General features: G+C 33.0%; 1 protein-coding gene across 2 annotated transcripts in view; it reads left to right on the forward strand.

Annotated features, from left to right (window-relative positions):
- The window catches only part of LOC119833555 (LIM domain only protein 3), a 41,988-nt gene that overhangs the window by 3,548 nt on the left and 20,869 nt on the right, over positions 1-17,571 (forward strand). Inside the window, exon 1 of one of the 2 annotated variants that reach the window (XM_038357616.1) lies at positions 14,296-14,317. The exons of the other annotated variant lie outside the window; for it this stretch is intronic. The gene's annotated coding sequence lies outside the window, so the exon portion shown is untranslated. Of the gene's footprint in view, positions 1-14,295; positions 14,318-17,571 lie in introns of those variants that run through there. 2 annotated transcript variants of the gene reach the window in all.

The following is a 17,571-nucleotide window of genomic DNA, read 5'->3' on the forward strand; positions in this document are numbered from 1 at the left end:
ATTTGTTATTTCATTAAATCGATTACAATATTAAAATTACTTACTCTCTTTCTTAAACTTTATCACAAACTCAATATTGAGAAAATATCTTCGAATTATTATATTAACACAGCAGCATCTTTACATGTATTGTAATCCTTTACTATTTCGGGCTTTCGATAAGTCGTACTCTTATTGGAATGTGTGCTATCGTAATAATTAATTAATTCACGCTAGCTACTGACCTAATTCCCACGATATGATTATATAAACACAGTAAAAGAATTACAAAAATTTACAGTAAAAAGAAATACGCGAATGATGTAAAAGATATCTAACCCCGTTAACCAATTAGTCTATTGAATACAAAGTTATACATTACCTGTATAAAATTTTGTGCATGCAAATTAATTAATTTCGGCCAATAATAAACCCGTTTTAATTAACGAGGCTGTTAGGATAAATTAATCAGCAGTGCTTCGTCCGTTCACAATGACCGCGTTTCTAATATTAATTACAGATAGGATTATATCATTTCTATCTGTCCGCAATTTTCTAAAATAACCCCACCGCGTTATAATTATGTTGAGTACAGTCAGAGCTTATATGTTTTAATGGATTTAATTTCAACTAATTCTCAATCAGTTTGATTAAAAAATTTACTCAACACTTGGAGTTTCGACCTCACCCAGCTTTAGGTTACATTAACTTAATCACGCGACCGTAATTTTAAACCCATTTTTACTAAAATAATTGAAGTTCACTTCTCCGCTTATTAACCGTTGTATTTATTTTGTTACCATGCCGTTTAACAATAGTCTTATTATAAGTTATGTTTATTATTTATTTATTTTAAACCTACTATTTATAAGATTACCGGCACAGTGGGTACGTACGTTTATCAACCGTGCGTTGAAAATTAAAATAACTTGTTTTATTATCACGTACTTGTATTATAATATTTATTACAAAACACTTATCAAACGTGTATGTTGTTTGTTTCAACGACAATAAGCCGATATGTGAAACTTCTTCACAAAAGCAGAGGTTTATTAACTAGATGATGTTTTAGAAGTTCGCTATTCGAATTTGAACCTTAAATACGGCCTAATTCATTCACTTAATAATATTTTAATAAATGAAAGTGACATGTGCGGCGCGCGGCCGGTCGCGATGCGGTAGGGTTGTCATTAGCGATTGCCTGCAGTGACACGGGGTCACCGGGCTTGCTAATTGGTCCGCTCCACAGTTTTCTCTTTCCTGTATAGCAAACAAATTAGTACGAGGAACACTTGACTAGGGTTATCGCTTGGCGATATTGCAAAATATCTGACGAATTGTTGAACTGATTTTTCTCTTTCCATGTTTAAACCTTTAAATATACGAGTACAAAGTCATCTTGTCGTTGTGTATCAATGCACAAAAATTATAAATTGCTATTAATTAGCGAGCGAAAACAACGTTTAAAAACCTACAAACAATAAAAGCATCTCTTTTAATGCATTTTCAAATTTTAAATGCAAATTTTTTAATCCTGTTCATTATTATATTTTTAGCTAAGAGGTAACATATAAACGACACATCGCGCAAGCTTCTGTACAACGGTTGACAATAACCCAGACAGTACCCCCGTGCCCTATAAAAAGAACATTTAATTGTTATCGGTAGCCCTGAAGGTCACTTGTAATTAGGTTGTAGTCGAGGCTTGTTTTTCAGTGGCGGCGGTTGCGCTTCCTCTTGTTACTTATTTAATTACCAGGCGGCTGTCTCCTACTTGAATAAGCCTTCGTCGAGCAGACTGTACGACACAAGACAGAATACTTTTAATAATTTTATGTTTATAATTTCACCTCTATTTTTGTTAACAGTTTTAATAAAGTTCATATTAATTATAAACTATTTTTTACGATAGATAAAATACTATCAATAGTAAGCTCGTTAGTTTTTCCCCTAGCAGATAATATATTTTTCAATCAATTGCTCTTAGAAGGAAGTAATTGTTTTCCATCGAGGATTATATTGTAACAACCTACGTAAAATCTGGGAGAGCTAATTAAGTCAAAATCACTCAAGATACGATGAATTCATCTAATTAAAATCGATACTCGCGAGAAAGCGTTGTTATTTCTAAAAATAATTTGTGCCTTATCGCTTCGGTAAATGTTTCTGTAAGTACACAGAAGTCAATTGTTTTACATATTATCTGTGTGTTAACTGTTATCTTAATAACATCGTATACATAATTAGAAAGTCTTGGTCCACTCATTGGTTTATGTTTGACCAGATAACCTCTTGTGGCGTGACTAATGACGCGCGTTGGTGTACGTTTGTTTGTATACAGGGGTCTTTGCCTACGATGATGCACGTCAATATTATATGTTTTTCCTATAATGAGTTTTGTTTGCTTTCCGATATGTTGTGTCGTTGAAATTTAATTATCATTGTGCTCAGATAAGATTTTATTATGTAATTCGAATGTTTCTCATACAATGCCTCCATTTGAAAATATAATTAAAAGGCCATATATAATAGGTATATATAATAGACATAAGGTATACTTTTATTTCATAAATACAGCATCTGTGGTATATCAAATTAACAATACTATTCAAGTTTAGTAGTAAATGTACCATTAATTAAAAAATTGACGACAATTATCATAAATGTAGTATTGTATTTCCGACGAATCCCTAATTAGTGTTCCTACGTTAGCGACTTGAATGCAAATACTCTGTTATTAGGCAGGTTAATTAAAGAGTTATCGTTCGTAATTAACCCGTTTCGGTACAGTACGTGTGCCCATAGCTTGTACAAACACCACTAATTAAGAAATTCCTCTTCATTAACTCAATTAGATTTATTCACATCAAGACTATGTACCTAAATAGCCCAATTAAAAACACTGAGTTAATTCTAGCATAATTAGTGCATTTCAATGTAAATATTGACGTTGTGCATACATTCTTATACATGCGTTGCATAATCGGATTACTTTCTTTGTCAAGAATTATTTTAATGAAAGAAGACTTTGAAGTGCGAAACTGTAGAAGGATATTGGTTTATTCTTTAATGGGCTTAACTTAATCATTTTCTCGTCTCGCATGAGCTTATTCGTAAAGTATGTGTCGACTGCATTTGTTTGTTATCCAATAATATGAGATACGTTAATAATTATAGTTACTAAACATATTGTAAGCTGATATAAAAGTGTCACAATCGACATAAGTTGGGATATACAGTACCATTGTCAACATGGTAGGAAGTCGCGACCCGTCTTGGGTTATCTATTATAATTAAGAATGAACTATTGACGTCAAGCACGAAACGTATCGCAGTGGTTGACAGCTACAATCGGTTTTTATTAGAGACCCGCTGTAGATAACGCTCATTAAGTCGAAAAACTCGAAGCTTCATTAATGCCATTATCAGTTGAAGGATTCGTAGTCTAGGAGTTTACATATCATAACATAAAGACGTCAGTCTTATATGGTTTGTCGTTTATAATTGATTTAAATTAACTAACACAGGCTTAGCTTTGTTGTACCTACTGTTGTTGATTATATAATACAATTAATGATAGTGAAATTACTTAACATTCAAGTTATACTAGCGGCCCGCACCGGCTTCACCTATGGTATATACACGTTAATATACAACGATGAAATAATTTTTATATCGATCCAATGTTCCTGAAATCACGATACAAACAAACAAACAAAACCTTTTTTATTTTTTTTTACATAAAATGTATAAAATTGCTATTTTATTGTAGATTGTGATGTCACTTTTATGATTAAGTATAAAACTAAAATAATTAAAAACGTGTTAATGTCCACTCTTCAAGTTTAAAATAGTACTTTTAGATTGCACCTTCCAAATAAGTTGTACGAAATAATTTATGTACAAAAAAATGAAAACGTCAGACTAAAAATGAGGTCGGGCATTTATTGGTCGTTTCGATTTTAGTGCTTTTAAAGTACAGTCGAAGTTTGTAACGATGCCTCTGTTCGACAGATTTTATGCAAATTTCTGTAACTTTTCATTAAGTAGGGGACAAACTGTTTTTGTCTTTTAATACTTTGCTCCACAGCTAAGGACTGGGGTACTTTCTTTGGCACTGTAAAAATTCATTCAGTTATGGATCGAAAATAAATGTACAACCATATTTTTCTAAATAAAAGGGGCGACCGTGAATGAAGACAATGTGGCTGCACAAACACAACAAGCTTGTAAGAATTACGCAGAGGATGTTAAAGATCTTCTTTCTTTCTCAATAGAAATATGTTTATGAACACGAATTATTCATCGTTTTAATCGTAATTTAACGTTATATATTTGCGAAATTAATAACGGGGCAAAATTTCAAGTATCGAAGCAATTGCGCCTGCGAATCGCGAGAACTGACCGATCAACAATGAAATTCACAATGGGGTTAATACCCTCTTGATAGAAAGCGCTCATTTCCTCTGTTGGTACTTCATTCGTGGAGTAGCAAACACAGGTCGTAATGAACGGCAATGGCGACTATCGCTACGGCAATTTGAACGTTCAGTGGCCCGGCGCGCACCAACAGTCCTCGAAATTAGTAATACACACTGCCAGATGAATACTTCACAATTACGTGTACCTACGCTTTGCGGATTGCTGTGATTTGAAATGTGATTAAATAATTAATAATGCATTCAAGAAGGCATAACAAAAAGTCGGCTGGTATTGCTACCTAATAGGGATATATGTAAATAAGCTCTACACTCCCGTTGGAATGAATAACAAATAAATAAAAACTTGCATTTCGCTTTAGCAATACCTTCTTTACAAGTCATTTTAGATACAACAGTGAGAATGTGTGTATGGTAATGAAAAAAGAAACGTGTAGTTTATATTACAACCACAATCTGTAATATGTCTCTGTTTCACGCTAGCGTGTGGTCGACAGGAGTGATATTTGCGTTGTTATTAATTCCGCAAAATTGAAAGCCGATCCGGTCGCAGTGAGCCCAGCAATTAGATCAGATTCAAATTGTTTCGTTATTCCTCTTTTTCAATTCTTAATGTTGAAGTCTTTGTTTGCTGTTTAAAATGTCTGCATAGGAAACCGTAATTTATTGAACGATCTAATTATTACACCATATTTTAATTATTTATTAATGTAATGAGTACACTACATATAACATAATTTCAATAGGAATCAATAAATTGCTATCGTTAAGGTTTTACTCACTAAACGTAGTCTTCATGGTCCAATTAGACAGCTTAACTGAGCGTTGAGAGCTACTAATTTGAGACTTCTGTACAGTATCGCTCTTATCGATAGGAAGCTTGCCACCCAGTTGTTCCAAGAAGATTCAAATTAGTAATATTGTTTTAACATTGATGTTTGTAAACTTTATTTTATGATGAGAATTTCCAAGAAATTTTATTACAAATAGATCAGATAATCAGTTTTTAATTTCATCATATATAAAATCTCCTTTTTCCTATAAAATTAGATGATACGTGGGTGCAAGATCAAGATACTAGGTATTGAGGCAATGCAGAAACTTTAATAACGTCTTAAAAGCGGTTCAAAATATCTCCAACGATTTTTATAATGTAAATGTGGGGAATCCTAAAATAACAAATAATAAATGCTTCTTTTAAATCGATTTAGGCTAACATACAAAAGTAGTGTATTGCCGTCGCATTCAATGCAAAACATAAATAAAAATATTAAAAGTCAATCCGTAGCAATTTCGCGTATGGAAACGGAGCAAACTCCCCGATTCAATTACAAGCGAACATTTATCATCGAAGCTGACAAACGATGTCGACTTGTTATTTCCAGGACTAATGTTTGAGAACTATTGCGTACTGACCCCTAATTCGACGATTTTTCTCTACAAAACTGGGTTTGTGACAACGGCTATAAATAACGTTACTTTTCTGAAAATATTATAATCATGTATTAGCTTTGCCGCGCGGTTTCAATCGCGGTCGAACTCTCGCGCAAGTTTTACAACACTGCCATATATCTTTCAAATCCGTGCAATGTTTTTGAGTTACAAACATATAAGCATACATATAGATTCCAAGTCATTACAAATTTTCTCATTTGTGAAATTAATTTCCGTTCGTCCCGGTTCTGTTCTGGTTGACCCAGGATAAAGTCAAAATGAAATACAAGTTTCAAAGATAACGTTAAGTTTCTATTGATAACTAACTAACAATTTTGCTTAAAATCTATTTAGATCCAGAGATTGTCCCTTAAAAGGTCACAAAAACAAAATTTTTTCTCTTTATAAAATTAGTATAGATAACATATCGTATTATCGATAACATAATACTATATATAGATAAGAAGAATAGAATATAGAATAGAATAATATGTTGAATATACAAACTATCAGATATTACTAACGTTGAATGCGTGTCTACTAATATAACATACGTTCTTTTTCTACGCTTCTAAGTTCCTGGTACTGATTGAAAGCATTGGTTTAAGAGAATGCATAATGGGCGGAAAAATGTCAAGCGTAAGTGTATTAAAGTTGGGGTCCGTAAAGTTTCCGCTGCGTGCCGTTACTGATGTATGGTTGCGACGACAAATTGAAAACTGTACCAAATGGCCCGCGGTTCGCAGAGGGCTTCGCAATGGTTACCGTTTAATAAAAACCCACTGTTTTGGATAATTGAAACGTACGTACATTTGTAAATATATCGAATTATAACCACATCATTATGGTAGATATAGCTGGATAATATAGGGCACTTGTGAAATATTTCTATATATAGCGTAAATACATAGCTTCGATTTTATTGAATTATAATATAATTTTAAATATGTGTTTATATTCAATTTACTTGATTGAGAAATGCAAAACCACAATAATTTACTCAATAATAGTTACTTAGTCTTATACGAAATAAGTACCTATTTAATATGTAATAATATTTTTATGTAACAACATTTAAGAAAAATCTTTCTTTTTAAAATCAATTATAAAGTCTGATTGTTTTCGTTGAGCAATGTGGAATGTAGTTTCTGTTAGAATTGTATTCAATATAGAGTTTCATTCGCCCAGAAAATAGTTGGGGGACGCGTGAGCGCGCCTCATGCGGGACCCGCGTCGCAGACCTTCAAATTATATCGGTAAACAATAATTGTTTCAATTTCGCAACTGATGGAACCTCCATACTGCATTAAAATTAATCCAATAAAATAAGGGGTCAATGGTGGCGAAAAATTAAATACTAGTACAATTAGTATTGCATTTGTTAAAGGAAAAATTCTTCATATAATTACGAATTATGACTTGAGAATTAATAAAATAATGTTCATAATTTAGTTACAATTATCGTAGACTAGCTGCGACCCGCGGTTTCACCCGCGTAAGTCCGTATCCCGTAGAATATCGGGATAAAAAGTATCCTATATGTTATTCGAGATGTTCAGCTATCTACGTACCAAATTTCATAGCAATCGGTTCAGTAGTTTTTGCGTGACAGAGCAACAAACACACACACATCCTTACAAACTTTCGCCTTTATAATATTAGTAGAAATATAAGTAGGATGATAAGGTATACGTAGAGTTGTCGAATTAAACTAAAGATTTATTCACTCCTAATTGATTGCTAGAAAGAAATAAGTAAAACCAAACGGATCATATCGCTAAAAATTAACTTTGTATTGTAAACTACATGTATTTTCGTAACTGAGTCAAAAGAAATAATACCGTAAAGGGTGCTTGTCCCTAACAAATAGTTATATTACATAAATAAGGAGGGCGGAAGAGTTTAGGCGATAGCAATCTGCGGACGGACGACGGGATGAAACCGTTTCTACTTATATTAAGTGGGCTTTACATACATTGTAGCCTGAATTCATATAATTTGTTATCTCCTTTAAAATTTTGATAGCTTGAATGAGCGTATCATTAGGTAAAATTCTCATTGCATAGCGATGTTTGAAAGTTAAATGCCTGTTAAAATCGTTGTTGTTTCTCGTTATTGGAGCCGTGGACATGCTAGTTCTTAGTAAATGTAAAATATAGTTTGTGGTTTGGTATCGCAGAAACTCGATATGGAAACGCGTCGCCGCCCACGTGTAAACGGGTTAAAGTTACATTTCTATCCAGCTTACTGATACGTTACAAATGGAGCTGTTGACACACGATACGGATATTGGCTCCGTGATTTAATTACTCTCGAATATTTGCTTTAATCAAATCATCAAGCTCGTACATCGTACTTTCGTGTATATGCATTTTATGACGGTTATGGATTTAAACACGACACTCATAATTGATCAATAAGCCGATCGACATTTATGCTCGTATTTAATATTTATTTAAAATAATAATATATTCATGCGAATACATTTAAGGTTTTACAGACGGGTCGTTTGAGGGTTAAATCGTGTAATACACGGCATCAGACAAAATCTCGGCTCGAAAATAAGAAATGCAATCTTAAAGCGAAATCAAACAAATAGCTCAGTTTCTGCAGTGACCGTTTCAAATTGTAGGAACAGACGTGTCCGCAGCGGGATGGAATCCAATCAACGAAACTAGTTTCACTGATGCCTATCGCTTGTTTCACATTCTAAGATTTGTTTCTCGAGATTAAATCAAAGGCGAATTACAGTGGCGGCGAAAAAGAAATATGGTGAGTCCGGCCCCGCGCAGGGCGGGGGTGTCCTGCTGAAATTGCTTTTCAATCCCTCGGACTTTGGACTTGTAAAGAAGTTATTACCTTCCTACGAGATAGCGGCGGGTCCGGCGATACGGATATATGTCTTTTTCATATGTAATATTCCTTTTTCGCGTTTTATTAATGGAAAATGTTTCGTGGGACAGTGCGGCTCTCGCCTCTAATATTAAAAAGCCTCAGCCGATACAGTGTGGCGTCTTTACAAGATTCCCGTAAATAGATTTATGTTTCCAAGCAACACTTGTTTTGATATTACGAGTTGAGCCAAGCGGGCAGCAAGTATTGTTGGTTTTTAACATTTGATGAAGTTTGTGAATTGTAATCACAGTAAAATGAAATCTAAAGAATAAATATCTATAACTGAAAATTGTAAGAACGTTAACTTGTTTTGTATATACGTACTTTATAAAGCTTAAGCCAATACTGTATATAAATAAAAAATCAAACAAAATATTTTTTGCTAGTCAGAAATAACCTATTCAAAAATAAACACCGTACGCTCGAAATATTTTTAATATGAAATATCCAATACGCTTACCTACGTATTGTTCCGTACCTGTGTGCATTCCAGTTTAATAATGATGCCTACTCTAATTAAGTCCACTACACCAATGTTTGGAATTAATTAGTGTATTGTTTAATTGGCATCTCTTGTTATCTGTTTGTTTGGATTATTTATTCATTAGTGGCGCTTGTGACAGCTGTTGCTGAGGTAGATGAATTTTATATAAACGATTATTTATTTAATATCCTAATTAGTGGAGTGTTTTAAAATGATTGGGGTTTAAGTTGATTAGCGGCATTTGCTAGATTAATTAAAAATATCAGTGCTGTCTATTACAATAATTATATTACGCGATTTTTCATCCATTATCGAGTCTTTTGTGGGGAATTTATTAAGGCTAGTAAAGTTACAATTTAAAACATCTAGTACCTAGGATTCTGTTGAGTGAACGTGCATGGGTACCGCGCTCGTCAAATGCAGGGCCATCATGCGCAGGACATACAACAACGCAGTGCTTGATTACACCTGTCCGTCACGATTAATACAATATTGTGTGTGATTCAAATTGAATTAGCCCTCCATTGTGGAATTACCCGTGTATGTTTCGTATGGAGTATTGGTTTTGAATATTTAGTAGCCAATTTAGATCGTGTTGCTATTGTGATTTGGTAATAGAATACGGCGCTCGAAATGTTTTGTGGGGTGTCATTAAATTTGTACTAAACTATTAGCTGGTACATTCAAATCCATAATTAGTTATTGAATTACGGCAGCAATGTGGTTGTGGTTTTAATAAGTGTACAATGGGTGGCAATATACGGTATTATCACACTTAGTGTTGAGAACAATTGAACGATGTGTATATTGATATAAACCTACAAACATTTAAAGGTCATTTAGCATATTTGACTCGGTGCATAAAAGTCATCATCATAATCAGCCCATATATGTTCCCACTGCTGGGACACTGGCCTCCTATGAGGGTTTAGGCCATAATCCACCACGCTGGCCAAGTGCGGGTTGATAGAAGTCACATGTTGTCGAATTTTTGATTATCAGACATGCCGTTTCGAGCAGTGGTGATGTTATCCACATGTGCAGATAAATTGAAAAATCAATTTATTTCCTGCACGCTCGCCTGGTCTCGAACCCCGACTTATAGATTTTGAAGTCCGAGGTCCTCACCAATGAGCCACCACTGCTTTGTTTTATGACAATACAATTCATTTCAACAGTTTATGTTCTTATCCTGATTAGAATAGCCAAGATTAAATAATTTCTTCTTTAATTAAATTGTGTATAGTACGTTTATTCTTTTCATCCTCTATTATCTTCGATTTAATAACCATAATTGAACCACAATGCTTAACGTCTAAGAACATTAATTAACATTATTTCCGAGGAGATACGTCGTGCATTTCTAAGTGTGTTTTTCTATGCTTTATAACATTGTTCTTTAAGACTTACCCATGGTCTCCAAGAATGGGATCATTTCCATTCTGTTTCAAACAATGTAATATGTTTGTTTACACCGTGGGTCAAACGACTGAACAAAATGCTCAATGCCCTTTATTAATGTAAAAAATTAATATGTCTATGAATAGACGAAGGAGTCAACAGAAGGTCGTCCGACAAGATGCCAATATGTTGAATTTAAATTTACGATTAACGCTGTTTGTATGACTTTTTTATTCCTACGATACTTGTTCATATATTTAATTATTTAACCCTTGATTTATCAAGTTACTCACGAAACAAGCGTGTCTATATCTAACTCGGTATAAAAGTACCTGAGAACCTGTGTTCGCTCTGAAAACAATATATGTAATTTGTTCTTTACTATTTAAACCAGTTCCTGATAAGTGCCTGAGATTAGCTTGTCCAAACAAATGACAATACTCTTTAGCTTTTTATTAGTATGGGATTGATTCTGTTTCTCCTGAACATTTTCCATCCAATTGAACAGGAATATGGTCCACTGACGATATTCACCAGGACTTAAATACAGCTGGTCGACGCTATGTTTAGACAGCTGTCATTTGTTTAGGAATATATTGAATAACGTTTTGTTTAATTTGTTTGTGAACGCTCACAACTCAATAATATTGTTTACATAATTCTAAATTTGCTTGTATATCTAGCGATCCATAAATTTAAGTTCATTAGTTTGCGGTTTTGTTAAATATATTTATGTAATCATGTTATTTTACACTAGAAAATAGATACTCAATGTATGTAATGTATTGTAAATACCAACTATACAAATAATAGAAATAATCAAAGTGAGATGTAGTATTTAATGTGTTTTTACACAGGATTTATGATATGGCATTTTTTTATTATACATATTATTAAATAATAATGCTCGAACTTTTAGACTTTTTCGGTTAAAATAAACTCTTGGCGACAGATAAAGGCGTTAATTCTCATTTGGAATCACAATTGTTGAACTATTCCGCGATGTTTTTTATATGTAGTAAGATTTTTAGAAATCGGTTAAATGGGTTGTTTTTTAAAACAGTGTATCTCCACAGTAAATAATTTTGACAAAAAAATCCTTTTTGTATACAGTGATGGAACCCGAAGCATGTTAAGCTAATAATAGCCTCCTGTCGTATTGATTTTCGAAACTTAAATCGACTTTCAATATTTAAAGCGTTATAATTTCCATTTCATGTGTGGTAAATTGGAATAGAAGGGAAAAAGCGCATCTGCTCTATGCAGCCAGGGAATTATAAAAGACATTTCTGGGTCGTGAATGTCGTTAATGATTTAAAACTGCAATTTAACCACGCCCTTATAATCGGCTTTAACTACGATAAGACTTACTGTGAAAATACAAATTGATACTTGGACCACAGCCAGTTGTAAATTGCTCATATAAAACTGCACAATACATTTTAATTACTAAAATTTGATCCGAGTAGTTACCGGCGCAAATTACAGAAGCACCGTGTGTAATAGAATATGGTTGTGAAACTAATTTAGATGGAAGATCATCCACGTAATTAATCCACTTACCAAGAACGCGGCCGCTTTGTAACTGGATGCTCAACTTTACAACTTCGCTCTCAGCTCATATGCTTAAGTGACGTTGGCAACAATACGTCAGCTAGAGACCCTGATTAAGAGGAAATCCCAGGTTGGAAGAGACTTTTGTATATGGATATACAATTAGGAAATCCGTAAATATATACGACGATACTAATTTAATGATACAATGAATAGGCAAATTAATACCGTAGACACAACAACCTTTTACTGTTATTACTCCTCAATACCAATCCACGCAAATATTGATCGTTTATTCGCCCATTTTATAATTCCAACTAACTGCTATATTAAATTTTACCAATTCTTCTCGCCCGCCGGATACATCAGCTTAATAAGTTAATTAAAATAATTCGTCAAACTGAACTATTTTGCTTATTCAATTATTACAGGCTTTTGTTACGTCTCTCATACGATTCATTTCAATTTGTGATATTTATGCCACATTTTGATTGAAATTTATTAATCAGCTTTTAACAAACACATGTTATTATGATTCAATAACCTGTACTATTTATTTATTTATTCTTTATTGCACACTTTTTATTATCTATACTCCATACTAATGATTCAGAGCTGAAGAGTTCGTTTGTATGTCCGTTTGTTATGAATTACTTCACTGATTTTAAAATTTTTTTCACCGGTGGATCACCTACGTAATCCTTTAGTGTAAATATAACAATTCAAATACATCACGGGGGAAACCCGGGCGTACCGTTAGTAAAGGATAGAATGAATTTTGAATAATAAATATATATTATATTTAAACGGTTTTTATACCATAAGTTCTTAAACTTTTATTGAACCGCATTGTAGAAATATTGTATTCCGAGAATTTGTGATTTCAAAGGTATTTAAGTAATAAATTTCATGAATAAGAATAATACACTTAATTAAAGATATACTATGCGCGAATTTTTTGTGTGTATTCTGATCGCGTATTGAAGAGTTCAGATTCGACGTTTAGGGGTGCCCATGAATGTGGATTGATTAAGTTGACTCAGTGTGAATGCTTCTTAATGAAGCTCACAACAGCTTAACTAAAGCGTCGAGGTATTTGTTAATGTTATTGTACTTTTGAAATCGTAGCTGATGTATTAGAAACTTCACAATGAATGTTCAACAAATTGTAAAGTATACAGTATATTATATTTATGCATAATTCAATAGTGGTTTGGCCAATAAACGAAGCCGAAGAGATTTTATCTGAATTTTTAAATGTTTTTCATATACTGTTACTAGGGATTTTTGTAAGAATAATTAATAGGGAAGCGCTTGACCTCGAGATCGACTTCTGGTAAGCGGAGATGTAGCCTAAGATGGAGCGCGCTTTCTTAGAAGGTTTACTGAAAGGTTCCTGTTTAATCTACGTTTGATGACACCCAGATTGTAATCATGGTGGAACATGATAAAATATTATAAAGTGATAGTCTGTCAATTTCCTAAAACCTGTCCAGTATGGATCATTATCACCATCAGGATAAGCGTATAATTTTTCACACTGCAGGAGCACAAGTCTCCTATGCGGGATGGATAGTGTGACACGTCGTCGTTTGTTTTTTTTGATCAAGTGATTTTTCCTCACAAAATTTCCTTCATCGTTTCGAGCAGTGGTGATGAGGGTAATACGCGATGATTATAGAGGGTTCAGGAAGATGGGTTATTTTCTTTAAACATTTTTCATTTATCAATACTAGGACCATGAGCTTTTATTTTCTTTCCAGGAGTCACAGTTATTGATTTAAGACACTAATTCTATGAATTGCATCAGTTACGTTTGCATTTGTTACTTTAAGATACATTTATTGTTTATTTATGCATAAAGACTCTATGAATATAAATTCAAATAGCTCTTATATGATGAAAATATATTCCTATGGATTACGCAGCTATTGCATAATATAGTAAAATAATTCCGCTAAGTGCTCTCGGCTTCATGTACATTACATACACAGCGAAATTAAATTTTAATTACAGGAAATCAAATTAATTTTGTAACTAATTGGCACTATCGAATCAGAACGGTTTACATACCTTCATGGGTCGGTGGCACGCATCGATTTAATCAAATGTCCGTCAGTGGTCCAATATTGTAAGTGTATTGTGGTTTAATTGCAATATTATGTGAAAACGTGATTATACACCCGTTTGCGTTAACTCTTTATTTAGGTCTCAATTTAATATGCGATTTGTGAAATCATTATGTTTTAATAGCATTACGAAGTTTTTGTCGGACTACGCATAAAGGTTATAATTCAAAGTTTTTCAGCCAGGATAGTACATAAATAGATTAATTATCACTATCATTCTGGGAAAGGTTTTGCACAGTTACGCATTAAAATCATTATTAAAAATACGTTTACGTACGTTTCTCAACGTGACCTACGTTGAGAATTGCGATGCATAATTTATTTATGTATTAAGTATTATTGCAATATCAAATAAAAAAAAAATTAAAAGTTAAAAGTAAAAAATGATAATTGTGAATCTAGAAATTTCCTTTGGTTTCTTTGAAGCCCTTTCGCTATAACAGGATCAACTCGTTACAAGATCGTGTGACATTGCAAAGATTTGTACGATTTTTGTTATTACATTGAAAAAACTTCTAAATATGATACAAGTTCGCTTAATCTTTAAGTATTTACAAATTTTGCAAACGACATGAAAAAGCATGACGTTTGCGATATGATCTCGATTTTTTTTTTATTATACAAAGTACGAATTTGGTTATTTATTATACGAAGTAAAATTAAACATTTTTTTAACGTCGTCTGCGATAATTGTATGTGTATTTTTTCTATTTAGCAGTGTTCAATATTAATTTGAGTTTATACGTTGATTCATGGTAAACAGTTGGCGTGTAAATTTATGAATGAATTTTAGTCGCAATATTTCCCAGAATCATTATCCTGTTCTGTATTATTACGCAGTAATCTCATAGTTTGTGGTTTCATAAGAGACTTTTATATTGAGTATAAATAATAACCTATTTTCCTCTGTGGTTATCGTAATACCTATTCCTATTTTTATTCTGGCTAACGCTTGTTTATAATAGTCTTTTTTTGTATCATTATAAATTCATCTTTACCATAAATAGGTTTTTTATTCTTACCACATGTAGAAATGTTTATTTGTAAGGCAAAATTTAATAAACTAATAGTGTTCCTTCTTATAGTGTCGAAAAGTTTGTGTGATTTGATAAATGCAAACCCTGTTTGGAGTGAATTAAAAAAGTCAACAATAATTTGTGATGTCTATTATTATACAAAAAACCAAAATACTAATACAAAAGTCTATATCTCAATGCGCATACCTACATACAATACCTAGCTATATCAAACCACATCGGTCAGGCACTGCACCAATAATACGCTCAATTAATTAGCGCACCGACTGACGTGTTCGACGTACTTACCTAATTAATGTCCCAGAACCAAGGCTACAATAATGCTGTTATTATAATACCACTGGCTGCCACTGATTGAGTTACTCACACAAACACACTGATCTAATGAACACCGCGTAAGATTATCGCGATGATAGAATTATTGAAGTGTGAACATCTTCATTATACAATATATTATAGTAACATCTATTCATATTGTTAAAATGTTGCATCGTACAGTATTATTTTTGTACTATGAACTAAACGATTCTCGTCATTAATTTTCCTCGCAACGTCTTTTTACATTATTATCCGATAAGAAAGCTGAGCGCGTCTATGTGTTCAATAATACAGTCCAATGAAAGGCCAATAGAGACGGATTAATATTATTGCATTAGTACAATATGCCGTCAATAATTCACCTTCATCCTACGAAATTTAAGGGGAGAGAGGGGAACAATTTAGCAGCAATTTTAATAATAAGTCCCTGGTATTTCTATTATAGCCGGGAGGCGATCAGGTGGGTCCCCGCGAGGGGTTTAATAACTGTCGATTAGCCTATTGGATTTGCTATGAATGTTTGCTATTTTTTCTATATTGCCTCAACGCACGTTTAAATGAAGCGGAAATTAAAAATAGTTTGTTTACTGAATGCAAGCTTCTATGCGTTTATTAAATTGCTAACGTAATAAGTGGAACGGTTCAAAGCATTGGATAAACTTGGCGGACATGTTAATGAAGTGATGTGGTTTTGCAATATCCGTGTGTTTCATCTACCTATACATTCCACTAAATGAAATGAAATACTCTCATAACATGTACATACGGCCAGACTATGTTTGCACGTAGATGTGTTTTAGGAAATTGATTAAAAAGTCAAAAAGACGTTTAGCCATGTAGGCTGCTATGAGAAATTTTAATTAAAAGTGATAGCGCGTAAGGTACAATGTGTGCCCTTCATGGTTGGGGTGATTTTTAATTATTAAAATTTCAACGCCGGCGGCGGTTGCCGATATTACTTTGATGTGGGGCCATCTAGATATTACTACTACTGCACATATTGCACAACAAATAAACAAATCACAACAAACATTACGAAAATAATAAATATATCAATATAGCATAATATATCAATACATTTTCAATGTTCATTTGTAAATAAATAATTATTAAGCGTATTAAAATATGCGATGATCAATACAATTTTAGATTTTTAAATAATACGCATTGTAATAATTCATTCTGTAAACACGGTGGCATAAGAAGTGATTCCATAAGATACCTACCAATATAAAATATACTAATCCAAACAATATTTGTAACGAGGCAAAAAGTTATTATTCAAATCACAATAGCCCGCGGTACGTAGGCTGTGAATTGAAAATAATACCGGTATGTTTTAATTTCCCTGCGAGTGACGGGTCACGTGGCTCCCTTCGCGACTGTCATCGTCACTGCGTGGACAATTAGCCAACTCATGAGATTAAATAAGTGCACTGAATATTTGCTCAATTTTTATACTTGGCTGAATTTTGTCGGAACGTATTGGAGAGAGTGATGGGAGCATTTCATTGAAAACAATGTTCTTTTATATTGGATAGTTTATGTTTTTATAATCGTACTGATAATTTAAAACACTCAGACTTTTGACAGCAATAGCTATTTCTTCTGGCTTCGCAACGCCTAGACGCGGTAACTTTCTTATGGTAAAACTATTTATAACAAGTATATTTAAAGGAGTTCTAATAGTTTTTGATAGGATCAAAATGAAATATTTCGCTTATTTATATTGTTATTGAATATAAATATAAATATTGAATGTTATTGTACATTTTTTGCAAGATGTTTTAGGTTTGACATTTTTTATTTAAATTAAAGTTAAAGATTTAAATCAAAATAATTTTACTTTGAAGGAGTTATAAAGTTAAACAATGGCGATTAGAAATAATGTACGCGGCTTT

The sequence above is a fragment of the Zerene cesonia genome, chromosome 17 (assembly GCF_012273895.1).
Source record: "Zerene cesonia ecotype Mississippi chromosome 17, Zerene_cesonia_1.1, whole genome shotgun sequence".
In the NCBI taxonomy this organism is placed as follows: domain Eukaryota; kingdom Metazoa; phylum Arthropoda; class Insecta; order Lepidoptera; family Pieridae; genus Zerene; species Zerene cesonia.